This window comes from Panthera leo, chromosome C1, assembly GCF_018350215.1.
Source record: "Panthera leo isolate Ple1 chromosome C1, P.leo_Ple1_pat1.1, whole genome shotgun sequence".
Lineage (NCBI taxonomy): Eukaryota > Metazoa > Chordata > Mammalia > Carnivora > Felidae > Panthera > Panthera leo.
The window spans coordinates 177,645,270-177,651,934 of NC_056686.1; positions in this window are offsets into that span (position 1 = coordinate 177,645,270).

A 6,665-nucleotide genomic window follows, 5' to 3' on the forward strand; every position below is an offset into this window, starting at 1 on the left:
GTCGCTGACTCTATTCACCTCTACTGCACAGTACGGCATTTTTGTTGCTACTCAAATTCAAGATGTGGGGAGTGCAGGAAGGGGTACCTTGCTCTAGCCCTCAAACACTGACCAAGGAATGTAGGAGAGTCCAGAGGAAAGGAGAAAGGGCAACTCAGACTCACTACAGAAATGAATGATTAAGAATAAGTTAAAATTTCCAGATATAGTTGGTTCGTCTATGTCTGTCTGCCAGATGCGTTTTGTCGTTATTAGCTTGGTTTGGGTCGTAGGTTGGTGCTGGTGTGGCAGTGTTATGCGATGGTTCACATGTGGCTATGATGCCAGACTGGCTGGGATCAGACCCGTCCTCTGTCGTTCACCGTAGGAACTATTGATGTTCCATTTCAGGATGAGGGGACAGAGCCCCGGAGAGGCTAAGTGACCTTGGACAAATTTCTTAGCCCTCTGAGACTCAGCTATGAAATGAGAAACGCTGAGGATATCTACTTTGTAATGTCGCTATGAGGATTGAATGAGTTTATATATGCAACGTGCTTAGCCTGGCATGTGGTAAACAATAAATTTTAGTCATTATTGCCAATTGCCATACAGCTAGCGACTTGCAGGCTGGATTCTCTCTTACCGGTTGTGTAATACTGGGAAGATTACTTAATGGTTCTGGGCCTCAGTTTCTTCATTAAAAAATTGTCACGATGATGATACTACTGCTACGACTAATTGCTATCGTATTGTTCAATGCTTCACAGATTCAATGACATCACATATATAACTACCTGCCAGATAGCCAAAATTATCCACGTGTCCCCATTTTGTATGTGTCCACTGGGTATAGTCTCTCTAATGTATTAATTGAGATTCGTTGGTTCATCATCAAAGGTCTCGGGTAAATCACAATTTAATACCCTGTTATCCTTTTTCCTGAGAGGGAACAACGTTCTTCCCGACCCCCCACCCCAAAGAATCAAACAAACACAAATCTTTAAATAAAGTTGAATTCACTCCAATGGCTGTCCTCTTGAATTTCATTATGCACTAAGTATACTGTGTCCTATAAAACAAATTTCTGCCTGGCAAAGGTTGAGGAAGAGCCAAATTTAAAAGGCCACTAGTTGGCATAATACTGTTTATTTGTGAGCTTCTTACCGCTCACCTCCCCACTTAGATCTAAAGCTCTGAGAGTGGGGACCTTGTCTATACCATTCACTGTCTGTATTACTTTTCTATTTAAATTGAGAAGCTTAAGATAACACACATTTATTATGTATCACTTTCTGGAGGTTCAGAGTCCATGCATGGACTAGCTGGGTCCTCTGCTCGGGGCTTGACCAGGCGGAAATCAAGGTGTTGGCCAAGCTGCAAGTTCATCTGGGATTCAGGGTCCTCTTTCAGGCTTATTCAGGTTTCTTGCAGAATTTAGTTTCTTAGGGTCCTAGGACCTAAGTCCCCACCGCCCCCCCCCCTTTTATTTTCTATCATCTGGTGAGGTGTTCTCAGCTTCCAGCAGCTGCCCAGGGTTCCAGTCATGAGACTTTCCCACAACATGGCAATTTATTTCTTCAAGGAAGAAAGTCCTTTTCTTTCTATTTCTATTCTAGGAGAAGAATATTTTTCTCAGCAGGAGACTCTCTGAACTCTAGACCTTCTTTTAAAAGCTAGCCTGATTAGATCAGGCCCACCTAGGACAATGTTTTGATTAACTCAGAGTCAACTGATCAGGGGACTCTAATTACATCCCCCAAATCTCTTCACCTTTGCCATGTAACGTAAGTTAATCAGAGGAGTGAGATCTCATCATATTCCCATGGGCTGCCCATACTCAAGGGGAGGGGATTATACAGGGCAGGTGCACCAGGGATGGGGATACTAGAGGCCAGTTTATAATTCTGCCTACCACACTGTTATAGTCTCAAGGCTTAGAGGAGCATGTAATACTTAGTAGATATTTAATACATAGTTGTGGATGAATAAATGAATAAATGCCAGTAGAAGAAGTAAGTCAGTGAGAAGGTAAAATAAATTATTGGCTTTATGTTTAGTATCTTATATTGAGTTCAAAACAATCATGTGATTTGATTTTCCATTTAATTCACTTTCCTCACTGAGGGGCTTGGGACTACTACACAATGTAAGGGGAAAGCAAATGGTGTTCATTGTATTATATTATGTTAGCAAAGTGTCTGTAGTATAATCTTGATGAATTATTCTGCCCAGCAGTCCTATATAGATGAAGTCATCAAACCTAACAATGCTAAAATGACTTGGACATTGAACCCCAGCATGTCATGGGCAAATCAGGAATAACTGAGATTAGAACTTGGACTTTTGCTGTCTGCTGTCCCACGTTTAATACCGCGCTGCTTCCCCAAAATCAGAGAAGAAGAAAGTATTTTCATTTCTAGGAGGAACGATTTAAAATCACGTTCAGAAAAATGTTGTTCTGGCTGCATCCAAGATATTATTTTGTGGAATGACCATTTTAAAGAAATGCCAGCAGTCCTGTTATATGAGACATAAAGCGCAAAGATAAGGCAGGCGTAGAATACAGTATTAGGCTTCTCCGACTGCCATAACAAAACACCAGACTGGGCCGCTTAAACAACAGACATTTATTTCCTCGCAGTTCTGGCCGCTGGAAGCCCGTGATCAAGGTGCCAGCAAATTCTGTTTCTCCCTGATTTGCAGACTGCCACCCTCTTGCTATGCCTTCACGTGGCCGTTCCTCGGAACACGCGCTTGGGGAGAGAGGGCCAGGAACTCCCTCTCTTCCACTTCTCATAGAGACACCAATCCACCTGAATGAAGGCCCAGCCCTTAAGACCCCATTTAACCTAATTCCCTCCCTACCAGCCCCATCTCCAAATACTGTCGCACAGTGCGTGGGGAGCAATTAGGACTTCAACATATGAATTTTTGGAGGGGGCAGAATCCTGTTCATAACAGGTAGCCTAGGAAGTTATGGAGGAAAAGGGGGCCAGCTCAGAGTGAGTAGGATCTCAGGTTTCAGATTCGGATCACCTGCCTCTGAATTCCGACTCTACCTCTTGCTTGCATCGGGGCAAATCCAATTTTTGTGGGGCCTGGAAATTATACATACAATTTTTGAAAATGTTATTTATTTTTGAGAGAGTACAAATGGGGGAGGGGCAGAGCGAGGGGGACAGAGGATCTGAAGCCGGTTCTGCACTGACAGCGGTGAGCCCCTATGTGGGGCTCCATGCGGGGCTTGAACTCATGAACCCGCAAGGTCGTGACCTGAGCCGAAGTCAGACACTCAACCAACTGAGCCACCCAGGCTCCCATGTACGTACAATTTTAGGCGCTCTCTTCAAGACAGAAAATGCAAAATTAGGTACAGAGTCTTGGAAGGAGCCTATGAGAATAAGGGGTTCTGAAGCTTCAACATCATTACTTTTGCGGCAAATTCACTTCTGCTTGCCATATGGCTGAGCAAATTACTCAAGTTCTCTGAGCCTCGCTTTCCTCAAATGTAAAATGGAGATAATTATTATATTTAAATCAGAGGGATGTTGACGGGATTAAATTGTAACTAACAAGCTTTCCTTGTCAGCTACTGTAACCTTGATCGTTATTGTCACCGTCATCGTGAGTCAGCCCCTTCATTTTACAGATGAGGAGATAGACAAAAACTGTTTCGTGACTTGCCCTGCATCACGCAACCAGTTAGCGGGGAGGCAGGGCAGAGTAATTTCTCTTGACTCCCGGTCTGTGCTCTTCCCTCGACTCTATAGAGATGGTCTTTTGTACTGCTAAAGAGTATATTGACATAGTCATAATCTTCACCTCCAATATCTACTCTGTGGCTATTACAGAACAAAAGAGGTCTAAATAGCAGATATTAATTTGGTTGAATTTAAGCCTTATTTTCACTTGTATGTACATCTAATGGGAGTAAAGTTCAGTGAAGTCGAATGCTACGTTCATTAAGTCCAATTTTTTTTTTTTCTTTTATCGGACGCTGTTTCCATCTCCATGTGGGGTGAAATAATGACTTAGAAACAAAGATATTTCTGTGTAATCTCATCGGGGAGTGATTCCTAAGTTCCCACATGCACAGATTTTGTCAGGGACTTTCGATTTTCCTGGGAAAGGTCTGAGAAGTCAGTCCCGAGGGCTGTGACCTGCCCCTTGGAAACATGTACGGGAGGACAGGCGCTGGCTCTGCCCCATTCCTCTCCCAGCCCCACATACGTGAGAATCTTCCCACGTTATCCTGACTCTGCCAGCACTCTGGGCCTCCGAGCTGGTTTTGACACTTTTAAAACCCAGATAATGTTGACTCCAATGTACCTGACTTCCCCCTCCTGTTAACCCTCCACAGTAACCCTCCATGTATATTCTGGCTTGCTCCTCAGGGCTGGGCAGGCTAAGAATGATTGTTATTAACTTCAAAGATGTTGGTCCTTAAAGTTAGTGCATTTTAGTACTAATTAGTACTTCAAATTAGTACATAGGCAATATCTGACTCACAGCTCTGAATCTTTGGCCTCTGTGTCTGACTGGAAAAAAAAAAAAAAAATATATATATATATATATATTACAATCCTGCAGTAAATATTTTTCTCACTTCTCTCATTTTCAAATATGGCACAATTATAGAATTTTTGTAAAACCATCAAAACCAGCTATGTGAGAATTTAATAGAATCTACGAATGCTTAGGACATGGATTAGCATGGATTTTCTGGCCCAGGTACTGGCTACAGTAAGCATAGGGGTTATTTAACCTGTCGTTCTTATTTATGTACAAGTAATAAAATAAGGTTTTGGAAGTTCCTAGGGGAAAGATGTCACTTATTCACAAGGAGGTTATAGATATCTAATGACTCTTAGTATTATCATTATTAATACATCTATTAGAAGTAACGTTGTTGGTGTTGACTGGCAAACCGATGCTAATTTGTTCTCGAAGGGTCTTCATAAAGACACCCGGCCCATCTACCTGATCTGCTATTCGTTAAACAGCTAAGAGTATACAGTAAACAAGGACAGCTAGGAGAAATACAGGGACACGCAGCACATCTGCTAAGGAAACTCTCCCCTCTCCCTCCTTCAAGGTAGGCAACGGAGATGCTGCTGGGCATTGTGCCTTGTTCACTTACCACCTGCAGGCCCTCTGCTCCGCTGCAGTCTGGCAGCCACACCTGCATCCTTCAAAGTCAGTCTCACATCCCTGCCTGCACTTGGTCCTCGGCATCCTGGGTCCTTGTTTCCAGCCAAATTCTTTTTTGGCCCCACCCTATTTAGCAGAGATTCTCACTCACCTCAGGGCTCAACTTATCGGCTCTATTCTTTGTTTTAGCACCTTGTAATATCTGTTTGTAAAAAATGTTTATTTATTTTTGAGAGAGGGAGAGAGAGACAGACAGACAGAGCACGAGGAGGGGAGGGGCATAGAGAGAGGGAGACACAGAATCGGAAGCAGGCTCCAGACTCTGAGCTGTCAGCACAGAGCCCCATGTGGGACTTGAACTCACAGACCTGGAGATCATGAGCCAAAGTCGGACGCTTAACTGACTGAACCACCCAGGCGCCCCATCACCTTGTAATCTCTTGAGTCAAAAGAGTTATTAACATGTTACATTCTTGTAGACATAAGAGATCACCTGATTATGAGGACTGCCAGTCTTTTCTTTATAAACTCTTTTTTTGTATAATATAGAAAGACGTGAAGAATGGTTTTTTGGTCACTAAAACATGAAAACAATTTTTATTTTATTTTTAAAATTAAAAAAAATATTTATTTTTGAGACAGAGAGAGATCATGCACGATTGCATGCCAGCGGGAGTGGGGGCGGGGGGTGGGGGGTGGGTAAGGTATGCAGAAAGAGAAGGGACAAGATCGTAAGCTGGCTCTGTGCTGACAGCAGAGAGCCCAATGCAGGGCTCGAACTCACAAACTGTGAGTTCATGACCTGAGCCGAAGTCAGGGGCTTAACTGACTGAGCCATCCAGGCACCCCATGAAAACAATTTTTAAAAAATATCTACATGGATTCAGATATTATCTTCTACCAAGGCTGCTCCTCATGTGATGCCTATCATCACGTTAGTCCAAATGCTGATATTTGCCAGCATGAGAGTATTTACTTCTGAGTATTTATGAGCAGAGTACGGGGTCCAGGAAGAGTATGTTTTCACACTTGAACTTAGAATGGTCATTCTCACTCATATCACTTATTCAACAAATATGTGCCAGGCACTGTTCCAGATGCTTGGGATAAATCAGTCAGCAAGGCAGACTAAAAACAAACAAACAAACAAACAAACAAACAACATGGGGCTTATTTTCCATTTAGCACATTGACATAAAAATGCAGGTGGATTTCTGTGCCTGCCTGCATCCTACATTTACCTCTGCAGTTTGCCTTTGGGATACAGCAGTTTGTGTCAGATATGAAATTGCGCGCCTCCCAAAAAAGTGCCAGTCACGCCACAGGGTGACTTTTTAAACAGAACGGGCTTTGGCAGGCTCCTCTTGAAATGCGTGTGCAAGATAGCTTTCCACGCTCTTCCAGAGACCCAGTGTGACAAACCTTTCACCTTGAGCAGGGTTGTGCCATTGGTTGTGAGATGCTACAATCTCGACTCGCGTTTGTATAAGCAATGTGTCGTCAGCTTAGCCGGGGCCGCCGTGCAGAGTTTT